The 12,784-nt window shown below is 33.7% G+C and overlaps 1 long non-coding RNA gene across 2 annotated transcripts in view; it reads right to left on the bottom strand.

Moving 5' to 3' along the window:
- Window positions 1-12,253, bottom strand: part of LOC147583289 (uncharacterized) — a 29,288-nt gene extending 17,035 nt beyond the window's left edge. The window contains exon 1 of one of the 2 annotated variants that reach the window (XR_015248057.1): window positions 12,029-12,253. This is a non-coding gene — a long non-coding RNA (uncharacterized LOC147583289). The remainder of the gene's footprint in view (window positions 1-12,028) is intronic. The other variant, XR_015248058.1, reaches the window with a different exon arrangement.
- Between the last annotated feature and the right edge of the window lie 531 nt (window positions 12,254-12,784).

The raw sequence follows: 12,784 nt of genomic DNA, 5'->3' as shown, positions 1-12,784 counted from the left end.
GGGAGGGGCAGAGAGAGAGGGAGACACAGAATCCAAAGCAGGCTCCAGGCTCTGAGCTGTCAGTACAGAGCCCAACGTGGGGCTCGAACTCACAAACTGTGAGATCATGACCTGAGCCTAAGTCGGTTGCTCAACCAACTGAGCACCCAGGTGCCCCTTTTTTAATTTTTTTTCAATCAGGAAGTCATTTAATGTAGTCACTCTCCCAAGCTGCAGAAAATGGATCTGCTTAATCTTTACATGACTAAATTCTGTATTTCAGAAGTTAGGAAAATTATTAATTTTCAAATATTACTTTTAAGATTAAGATTAGGAGTTGGAAATTCTTATAAAAATTAACAGAATTAAATATATATTTGCTTCTCAGCCTATTAGCTAGGAAGATAATCATACCTGATTCAAAAATAAATATATTTTCACTTTATATAAACTTGCTATTTTTGATGCATAATGACACAAATGTAGAAGACAAAAAATGCCAGAAGCTGTTTAAAAATGCAGATGAAAGAATTAATATTTTTGGCACAAGGACACATTTTCTATCATGATCTGATTCAATGAGTATGAACCTAGTTGTGCTCTATTCTTTCCTTCTCTAGAAAAACCATTCAGATTCTAAAGTGGTATGAAAGAGGAAAAAAATTGTAAAATATCTCTTAGAACATCTTTATCCTTTCCATCTACATTTACATTTCCCATCAGTCCTTTATATTTCCTAATGACTATAATAATGAATATTTAATCTCAGTATGTACTCTGAACTGTAATCTCATAAAACTTAATAGCATGTCAGGTTTTAAATGCAGTCTTTGGGTCTTGATGATGCATACCTTCTTTCCTTAAGCTTCTGCCTGGCACTTTTGCCCAGTTTACCACTATTGAGGCAAAGAACCTATCTGTGGATTGTCTATATTATGTACATAATACTTTGACCCTAAAAACAAAGGGATTTGCTGAGGATTTCTAGCTGATATTTCCTTCTAATTCTACTTGAAATGTGTGGATTTCATAGAAACACAGCACAAGTGAATCTCGACAGAAAATGCATAAAGATTTTACTTGATCAAACCACTCATTATGGTCCAGAATGGCCCACATATTCCTGCCATGGGGACAAATTATCTTTAATATTGATTTCATTTAAAAACTTATACTAAAGATCCACTTAAATATTAGTATTTCTTTATAATTTCACCCTTTCATTTTTTGATCTCTAATATAAATTTGGGGGAGGCAAAGTTGTTGATGAAAAATATTGCTTAAGTTTTAATATGATCTTTGAATTTGAGTTCCCTGCAAGGGAAAAAAAAGATTTAAAAAAATAGACCGAAGACCAAAATTCAGGTTAGAGTTTAGTAATAAAATGTTCATCTTACATATTTTTCAAAGAAAAGGAAATATAAATTGAGAAAATTAAAACAGCACATATATAAGCTGCTTGACAGATTTCAGTATCTCAAGGAAGGTGACAGCAGCAATGTCACATTTCAAATAAACAGTTTTGTGAAATCGTAAAGCTTTTAAAGGAATTATTTAAAATAATGAAGCAAACCCAGTGCCCGATGTATCAAACACATTCTTGGTGGTGATAAGTAAAATTTCTGTGAATATGTACAATGGGTCAAAGTACCAAAATAAAAAATGATAATAATTCTGCCAAAAAATTCTTCATATGAAAGCATATTTTAATATATGGCAGTTAACAACATCATACTTCACAGAGAATTTTGTTGTTGTTGTTAACTGGATTTTATTGGAATTCATGAAGGCACAGATTACTAAAAACTAAATTGAATGCATGTGCTTTTCTGGAAGCAAACTCATCTGTGAAGCTGATTGGAAATGCAGTTGAGTGTCATATCTAAATGTGCTATAGGGGCGTATGGTAGAAATTATAATCCTGCTGGGGATGCAGCCTATTATCTTATTACAGTTACAAATATAGTAAACAATAAATTCATTATTATTACCAGATTTGAACTGAAGTAAATCTCTATTGTTGCATGATAAAACCATGCAGTATAAATCAACCATGCTAGCTCTTATAATACTTTTTTCTAATGAAATATCTTGAATTGCATTCACATCAAACTGGAAACTACACTTAAACTGTTATTGACTATGGCTCCTCTGAGGACAATAATGAAGTGTTACCATTGTTTCCCATTTCAAAAAAGAAAATAAATTGAAGGTCACGAATAAAATTTCTTTTCAGTTTTTGGCAAAATGGGTATAGAATTTAAAATATCACAGAAGCAGGGTAATAGTTTCATTTTTACGCTGAAGTGGAAAGTGTTCTCAATATTCCACATTCTACCAAATGTAATCTCCTTGTGGGCGCCTGGATGGGTCAGTCGGTTAAGCGTGTGACTTCAGCTCAAGTCATGATCTCACAGTTCATGGATTTGAGCCCCATGTAGGGCCCTGTGCTGACAGCTCAGAGCCTGGAGCCTGCTTCAGATTCTGTGTCTGACTCTTTCTCTGCCCCTCCCTCTCTCTCTCTCTCTCTCTCTCTCTCTCAAAACTAAATAAACATTAAAAAAGAAAAACAAACAGTACAGTGGTCTGTCTAGAGTTAAAATTTAGTTTCCTAGGTAAAAACTAAACAACCATATAACTCTCTCTGGCTATCTTCAATAGGTGAATGTCTACTCACCTGCACTGCTTATGGGTCTATTCTCTTTATGATCTTTAGGTAAGAGGGTTTTGGCAATCAAAGACCAGGTTTTTAAATTTCTCTTGTCACCTGTCGCTGTGTACAAAAACACCCCAGAATTTAGTGTCTTAAGACAACAATAATTTTATTTATTTGTTCACAATCCTGTAACTTGGCCAGGGCTATAGGGGAACAGATTATCTCCCCTTTACTTGGCATCAGTTAGGCTAATTTGACTGGTGCCAGGCTCAACTCCTAGATACCCTCAGTTATAAGGTGAGGGCAAAGTGAAACTGTCTCTTGGTTAGAAGCTCAGCTAAAGCTATTAACTGAGGCTTGTATTCTCCTCCATGAGCTCTCTCCATGTGATTAGGCTGGGCTTTTCACAGCATCATCGTCTTAGAGTAGTTGAATTTTGTGCATGATGGTGCACTGTCCCCAAAGTGCAAAAGCAGATGTTGCCAAGCTTAAGCCCAGAACTCTCACAACTAGCAGTGTCCTATCACTTCTGCCATTTTGTGTTGCTTAGGAAACATGTTCAAATTCAAGAGGATTAGACTACAAAACATGTAAATACAGGGAAGTATCATAACATTATCATGTACCTCAGTACTACCCATGCAGATGGCACTAACTGCATAGTTCGTATATGAATGAATTATAGATCATCTGAATCATCTGATTTCAATGTTTTATTACCTTGATTATGTTTTTCCTGGAGGTTAGCTGGAACTTCTTGTTTAATTTAAACATCTTTTCCCCAGTTCAAATTACTATAGCTTATAGCTAATAAATTGTCAACATCATCTTCACAAAGCATGTTTTTAGTTAAACACAAGCCATTTCCTTTCTGTCCGAAAAACAAACCCATTTTTGTTCCCATATAGGAAATAAGAAAGACAGCCAAATACTTGGCAAGTTAATGACTTGCCCTTAGAAAGTATAGGAGTTTCTTTGAATCAAACACAAGATAGTTTGAGTACTTTTAGGGAGCTGTATAAGGAAGAGCCATTTCACAGGAATAATTTCATCCCTGGTGTCAGGAATGGGCCCTTAGTTGTAATTTAGGATTCCTAAATTTAAGTCCTAATTCTGCTGCAATCAAGCAATGTATATTAATCAGCCCTGATCTCCAGGGGTCTGTTTTCTCAACTGTAAAATGAGGGAATTGTACTGAAAATTTCTGGAAAAGAAAATGTTTCAGCTACAACACTCTAAGGTTCTATTCATAGAACACAAAGCATTTGCAAATAAAGAGAGTTTTGATTTCTTTTTATTTACATAGTGTTTTATGTTCACACTATGAAGAGGAATGACATCCCAGATCTACAAACATGTACATTTTTCAAAAATATTTTACCTTATGTTTGGAATAGCTCTGGTTAAGTTTGAGATTTATTTTTCCAGGAAAAAAAAGATATCTATATTTTATTAATATATTTCCCTATAGATTGATTCTCTGTGGCTGTTTTTCTTAAAACCATTTCTATTTATATACAAAAGATTCAAATAAGTGAATGGAGTTTTTGAATTAGAAAACAAATTTATAGGACTGTAAACAATTATTATGGTTTTACAATGTCTGAACATCATCTGATTCCCTCTGATTCTATGTTTATGTCACCATAGACCTGGTAAGAGATCCCCAAGCTCTATGCCTTACTAATAATGGGTATTAGATAAAACATTAATTAAGTTAGTAGGTGAGTAAAGTTCTTAACCAGTAGTAGTCCAGTGATATTCTGAAGGCTTGCATCTGCTTGTGAAAACTGATTGTGTCTATTTCTTCCAAATATTCATTCAATAAGGTCATGTTGGTAGGTGACATTAGCCATTATGGAAATATTTACACCATGGAAATCAGCAAATACTACATATCAGTGTTCTTTTTTTCTTTCTTTCTGCCAGTTGTTAAACAGTTTTATTCACAATACCAAGCGAAGTCAGGGAGTCAGATTAAAGGGGTAGAATGAAGATGGACAGTCAGAATCAGCCTTAAACTTAGACCTAAATGAAATGTCAGCCATATAGTCTTGCAAAAAACATTTCTGATAGAGTATTAAGGTGTGGAAAAACCATAAACCGGAAACGACACCAATAGGTTTAAAGATCAGCAAAGAGGACAGTAGGGATAGAATATATTTATCGAGAGGATAGTTCTATTAGAAGAGATTGGAAATGTAGGCAGGAGTCAAATCACATTAGGATTTATAAGTCATGATAAGGATTTTGAACATTAAGACTAAATCCAAAAGGAAGTTCCTAAGGAGTTTTAAGCTGAGACATGACATGATTATATTTATTTACAGAGAACAAGCTAGATTATCTGTGCCAAATCAATTGGGGTTTGCAGGTGTGCAAGAAATGTAACCAGTTATGAAAATATTATAATGACTCAAGTGGGAATAAGGGTATCTTGGACCAAATTGATGGTATAAAGATGCGGAGATATCTAGAAAGATTTGGTTATTGTTTGTAGGTTGTTTCTATAGGACTTAATGATGAATTTGAGGTATGGAATAAAGGAAAACTCTCATGCCTGAAGCATGACATCATTTACTATTAATGGCAAAGACTACGAGAGGAGAAAAAGACATAGATAGATGGTTCTATTTTAAATGCTCTATATTTGAGTTATCTATTACATATATAATGAGAGATGTCAAGTAGATAGTTGAATATATAGTACTCTGGCTCCAGAAAGAGTTCAGGGATATTGATATAATTTTGAAAATTTTCAGTGCATACTCTATATTTTAAAACTAAAAACAAAACAAAACAAAAAAACACAAAAAAACAGTGGAATTACCTAGTGTTAAAGAAGGAGACAGGAGTATCCAAAACAGATTCTTAAAACACTCCAACATTTAGAAGCGAAAAAATAGTGGACAAGCCCACAAAACAAAGTGAGATGGAGTAGCCAGAGAGATCAAAGATAAACAAGGAGAGTTGTCACTGAAAATAAAAGAATAAAGTTTAAATAAGAAAGATGTGTTCAATAGCAATCCTGCTGAGAGTTGATGAATATAAGACCTGAGCTAGACTGGGGGTTCCACAGACAAAAGGAGTGTCTAGGTAGTGAAAGGAGTTAAGGAAGTGGAGAGAGTTTGAGTTCTCAACTCATTCTGTATACTTTTCCATGAAGGGGAACAGAAAAATGGGAAATGGGGCTCAATGGAGGAATTGTCTTTAAGATCAGAACTGCTGAATCATATTTGAATATTAATGGGAATGAGAAAAGAAGGTGAAGTGGTTGATGAAAGAGGATAGGTAAGTTGAAGAGCCAAGTCCTAGGAAAGGAAAGGAAGACAAGATTCAGAGACCAAGCACTGGTTTTAGTTTTTGATTGGCATAGAAACATTCTTCTGTGGTTATAGGACAAAGACAGAAAAAAATAAATACACACACACACACACACACATAGAACAAACAGTAAGAGGATGAATTAGTGTTAGTTACATCTATTTTTTCAATATAAAACTGGATCATGAGTGGGAAATGAGGTAGGAGAGACTGAGGAGAAAGAAAGTATTAAATATTGGTGAGGGTAGAAAAGCAATAGAGAGCTGTAATGAGATTGCTTGGAGCATGTTAGGGTCCTTTTGAGATTGGTGGCCATGAATTGAGAGTTTCTAGGTTGTATGACTTTCTCTAATAAATTTCAGCAACTCTTAAGGTGGATAATGCTCCTCCATGGAGAATCGGCCTACCCGGGGCTAGACTGTGATACAGGTGTGACCAATGTAAGTCTGAGCTCAAGTGTTTGGTATTGTGGGTGTTAGTGCATGGGTGGAGGGTTTTTCTAGGTCTGTTTCAAGGATATATATTATCAAATTAACAGTTGGTGGGTCCCCTGGCTTCAACTAACTGAGAACATTAAGCAAGGAAAGTTAGGGAAATTAATCCATGAGGTCAAATGCCAGAAGAGTAGCTGAGAGTAGAGGGCCAATTAGAAGAATGAGACAGGGCAAGACTTGAAACAAAAACTATCTGAAATAAAGTTGCCAGGGCTGTAAGATGGGATAGATTGCCTGCAGACAATTTCACCAATGTCATCCAAAGGAATCTCCAACTGTGTGTGGGTATTCCTCTAATGTTCAGCTGGGAATTTGTGTCTAAAAAGGGCTGAATATCCATCCAACTGTATGAGACCTTCTTTTTTTTATTTTTTAGAAAAAAATTTTATATTTATTTATTTATTTGTTTGTTTATTTATTTATATTTGTATTTTATTTTATTTTTTTAAGAGAGAGAGACAGAGACAGAGAGCAAGTGGGAAAGGAGCAGAGAGAGAGGGACACACAGAATCTGAAGCAGGCTCCAGGCTCTGAGCTATCAGCACAGAGCCTGACGCAGGGCTCAAATTCATGAACTGTGAGATCGTGACCTGAGATGAGCGCTTAACCAACTGAGCCACCCAGGTGCTCCTGTGTGAGACCTTTTGAAAAATCATGTTTGTGAACTCCACAGAAGAAGTTCCTGTCATTTATAATTGGATATTTATTATGTATGTGATACTTTGAATTGTATATAAAAAGGCTAAAATATTTTTTCAGCACCACTATTTATGTTATATCATAAATTCAAAACACTATTTTCCTTAAATTCTGTTATATTTCTCATTTAATAACAGAATATTCCTTCTAATAGTATATTATTTTACTATACTATTAGAAGTATAGTGTATGTATATATATAGTAGTATATATATAGTAAAATATATATAGTATATATAGTATATATATATTATATATATAGTATATATATATTATATATAGTATATATATAGTATATATAGTGTATATATATAGTATATATATATAATATATATACTATATATATAGTATATATAGTATATATATAGTATATATAGTATATATAGTATATATATATAGTATATATATATATAGTATATATATAGTATATATATATAGTATATATATATAGTATATATATACTATATATATATAATATATATAGTATATATAGTATATATATAGTATATATATATAGTATATATATAGTAGTATATATATTTTACTATATATATATATATAGTATATATATGTTATTATATACATTAAATATTAGCCATTTTTCTCAAATTTTGTCAAAAGTGCAAATAAATCTACATGGAATTTATTGTATGGTATGATGTAGGGATGTTCTTCCACATATAATTAATTTCCCAAGAATTTTATTTAAATGCCCATATTTATAGTATTAATTTTTGGATATTCTGTTTTATTTCTTAATTCTTCTATGACCACTAAACAATCCAACTTGTTATTCTTTTATGAGGTGTATTCTCTTTTCTTTTTTTTTTTTTTCCTGTCAGGTCAAGATATCACAGCTCTGTTTTTCAAAGTGCTCATTTTTTACTTCACATAAGCTATAAGTCATCCAGTCCAGTTATGTTTAAAATTATATAGTTATATTTGATAGGAATTACATAAAATGTATAGATTGGTTTGAGTCTTTACTCCAGAAATATGGCAGATATCTGCATTTATTCAGATATTATTTTATTCTTCAGTAAACATTTGTTTTTAGCATAGCCCTATTAGTCTTTAAACATTTTCTTATTTTCTAGAACAACAAGATATTCCAGCTCACTTTCCTGTTTCCATGCCAAAGATCTATAATCAAGCATTTCATTAAGGACTCTAGTTCATTTCGCGGGGAATAGTACTCAGACACAACTATCTGAGCACTAGGTACCCTCTCTTTGGAATTACTGTGGCTTTCCTGGTTGAAGGGAAGAAAGCTACATGGGAGAGGCATAGATCACCTAGGCTACATGTTAGGCCTACTTCCCTCTCAGACTGAATTTGTGCATATTAATTTAATCCTCCTTAAATTAAATGTTAACTATCATTTCAAGGATTTTCAAAAAGTTGCTCAGTTTTACTCCCCCCCCCCCCAATCTGGTTATGTATTTTGGCCAAAAGTTTTTCCAAAATCTCTAGAGGACTTCATTTTTGTGTTAGTGCTGGAACAGTTACATATTAAACATGTCTTAATAAATCAGTGCTAGTAAATATTTCCAGAGTAATAATAATTTGATAGTGGCATCTTTCAAATCTTTTAGGCAAAGAGAGCATTTTTATACCTTTATCAGATAAAGACACCCACTTATCCTCTACTTTTGATGTCCTTATACATCACATGTTTTAGAATTCCTTTTGATGTCCTTAAATTCTTATTTTGTCTAATTTCTAATATATAACTGACTTGCCACACTTAAGAATTCAAGTACATTCATTCCTCATGAGTCTTCATATTATACTATGATTGCCTCTACTTTGATGTAATATTTTCCCCTGAATATTTTAATATTAAAAAAATCTTAAAAGTGTTGTTCAAGAATGTAAGAACATCTTCACTTTGAACTTAATATTTGAAAAAGGTTGCAAAAGCATTTACTGGAGCCATATTTTAGGATTGCAACGAGGTTAGAATATGCAGCCTCATACCAAAGATGGAAAGGAGGTTTTCATTGTAATCAGTTTTTATGACTACACCAATAAAACTTTAAAAAGGAACAAAGAAAGAGGGAAGGATGGAAGATCAGAGAAAGCTTAAATGTTCCCCATGCTTTAATTATAGCATACACTTGGCATTGAGCACCCATTTGGGTCCCCACCTCCCAAAAATATAAACCAGGGCAAAAATACAGATGTAAGAAAGGAAAATACAAAGAGCAGTGTATTATTTCATTTCTGAAGGAAAACTAATTTGACTTCTATAATGAATAAATACCATCACTTCTTTTAGTATGCTTTCAAAGCTTTTTTAACTTATAAAAATTCAAACTGATTCCTTAATTTTTATGGTTTTTAGGTCCTCAAATATGTGTGCTAGGAAAAATATAGTATGCCTTAAAGCAATATTTGGCATACATTTCTAATTTTAATATCATTACCTATATTAGCACAGTTCAGTCTTTTAAGTAGTTTTAAGCATAGAATATCAAGCAAACTAATATGCATCAGAAGTATAAAACTTGTGGGAGAGAAATATTAAAATATATTAGGGTAGTTCATTCCTGAGACCATTCTCTTAGGTGGTTCAGCAGATCCATTAGAACAGAGTGAAGTGAAAAGTGATTTTTTTTAAAGAGAAAAATGTAGGGAGAAATAGTGAGATAAAATTCAACTTCTGACATGAAAAATGGAATAATGTAGCAGCACAAAAAAGTACATAATTTAGGCTACTTTTGTAGAGACTGGACTATCACAGTCTTGATGGACATTGTTAAATGTCAACAGTGGGTGAATAATGTAGCAACAGGAACTTGATATACAATGGTAGATATCAAAGATAGAGAATGGAACAGATCAAATAATAAAAATTATAATCCTTGACAACTTCCGTTTAAAAAAAATATTTGAAATTAAATACTGAGACCATGAACCTTGAAACAGACCCAAAGTAGCCAAGATAATCACATGCTATAATATCTGTTGTTAATTTAAAAAAAGAAAATATATCATTTGGCTACTCAAGCAAAAAGTCACATAGAATGGTAAGAAAACCTGACTTTCAGCTACACATTATGCCAAAAGATAAAAGAACAACATATTTAAGAAATTCACAGGGGCTTCTGGCTAGTTCAGTTGATAGAGCACATGACTTAATCTCAGCGTTGTGAGTTCAAGACCCACACTGGGTGTGGAGCCTATATACCAGCCAAACTTAGAATCAAGAATAAAGATTGTAGAGTACCAGTTAGGAAAACCACAACTCAGAGAAAATAGTTCTATGAGCACTCCTAGGAAATTTACTAGAGGACATGATTCAAACAACCAACATGACTACTATAAGGACCGGTATTAAGCAAAAGAGTGTATATACCTAACAATGTAAGATTAAAAGACATAAGGGAGGCAGTGTAGAATGTAAGGGCTACCTGCCCTGACAGTGTAGGTCCACTGTAGTAAAATAAGTGTGCCAATTGCCTATAGATATTAAGAGAGGCCATAGAAAGGAGAAAGCAAGGACAGAAGTTAGAGTTCCTTAATATAACATATTTTGTAGATTTTATTTTGTACACATATAACTATTTTACATATTTACAAAAATAAGCTGAGTTTTAAAAAATTCCAAAAAGCAAAAGCAAATTAAAAACAGGTGAGCCTATATATGTACTAATCAACCACAGAGAGAGTTAATATTATGAGTGGGCCTAAAACACAATAATTTGTCTGTGTATTCTTGGTGGAATTATACCTAAGGATGAAGAAAAAATGGCTGCAAAACCTTAAACCGATTCCTATAACCATATTGTTGGGGGGAAATGTTGATATTGCCACTCTGAAACGTGTTTGTTTGTATGTAGTGTCAGATACATTAAATGCCATTATGGTGGTAGAGATGAAAATCAAGAGTTTCAACATGGATGAAAAGCAATCAATGAATGCATGTAAAAATCATGTAGTTCTGATTTTGATTTGGAAGTATCAGTGTGAAAAATGTTATTATTCTACCTATTGAAACAGCCTAGAAATAATGATTATAATGGTAACAATAAGCTCTCCTAATTCCCAGATTTTGTCATCTAACTAATACTTTTCACTAAAAGAAATCAGGCTCCTTATAAAGAGAGTTAATTCCATGTCTAGGGCAGGAAATATCAACATTAGACTGAAACTCTTGTTCTAAACAGGCAAGGAAGCAAGCCATCAAAGCCTTCTAGAATTATGTCTAAAAAACCAGAAGCCAACCTGAATAGAGCTCCACTAGCCCCAAATCAGAAAATTTTAGTACCCCTAAGAATAATACATTGAAAGTATTAAAAAACATCAAATATGAGGGGTGCCTGGGTGGCGCAGTCGGTTAAGCGTCCGACTTCAGCCAGGTCACGATCTCGCGGCCCGTGAGTTCGAGCCCCGCGTCAGGCTCTGGGCTGATGGCTCAGAGCCTGGAGCCTGTTTCCGATTCTGTGTCTCCCTCTCTCTCTCTGCCCCTCCCCCGTTCATGCTCTGTCTCTCTCTGTCCCAAAAATAAATAAAAACGTTGAAAAAAAAAAAATTTAAAAAACATCAAATATGATTAAATTGACAAATTAATAATAATGCTAAATCAAAATAAGAAACTCATTGATCATTTTTAGTAGACACTTGAAAACTAAATCAGTATTATGAAAACAAGTAAATAAAAGAAAAGAATCTGGCAGTTCCCTCTGTACCTTCCCTCTACAAGAATCTGTACCTTCCCTCTATAAACCGTATCCTCTGGTTTTCATTTAATTTAAACTTTATTTTTATTTTTTTTAATTTTATGATTGAAGTATAGTTGTATACGATGTTATATTAGTTTCAGGTGAACAACAGAATGATTTGGCTCTTCTCTACATTATTCAACACTTACCACAAGAAATGTAGTCACCATCTGTCACCATACAACATTAATACAATATTACTAATATTGCCTGTGCTGTACTTTACATATCTGCCGGAGTCCAGCTCCAGCAGGTCCAGGGGTTCCTAAAGGATGAACGGCGTTGGTGAAAAAGTGAAAATAAAACAAAACAAAAATAAAAATGGACACAGACAACAGCAGTGTGTTGAACTGGCCGATCTATTGCAGTAAACGTGGCATTATATTTGCTAGTGATTTCCTTGTAACATACGTCATCTGTGTTTTTCTAACATTACCTAAGTCTAAAATTGTTCTTTTGTATAATCACCCAATAAGGAATAACATGATTGTTTTGTCATAACGTTCCCTCTTGCCCTTTGCTTATTGATTAATTTTTTTTATTGTTTTTATTATGTATCTACGTTTATCTATAATTTATAAAGTATTTGCTTTGCTGTTTTCACGAAAAGTCATTTATCTCTCAACATCTCAAGTGCAACAGTTACAGGGACATGACCTCTTAGTTGTTTCCCTGAACCATTCGTGGTTTTGAAGAACAAAAGTGTTCGCCTGAGTCCGAGGTGCCAGGAAGGGGGCCAAGAGGGCCTTAGAAACCCACGCCTTATACATTCTCAGAGAGACAATGCATCTGGGAACCAATGAACCGTTCTGTACTTTAACCGACTAAGTTCAATCATCATCTGGAATGCCTCCTGGGGGCCAGGTGGGCCCAGGGGTCAGAGTGACCTGTGTCCATAGATACAC

This window comes from Puma concolor, chromosome A2 (assembly GCF_028749965.1).
Source record: "Puma concolor isolate L17-30 chromosome A2, mPumCon1.1.hap2, whole genome shotgun sequence".
In the NCBI taxonomy this organism is placed as follows: domain Eukaryota; kingdom Metazoa; phylum Chordata; class Mammalia; order Carnivora; family Felidae; genus Puma; species Puma concolor.
The sequence above is the reverse complement of the archived record's forward strand: the minus strand, read 5'-3'. Positions and strand labels throughout refer to the sequence as shown.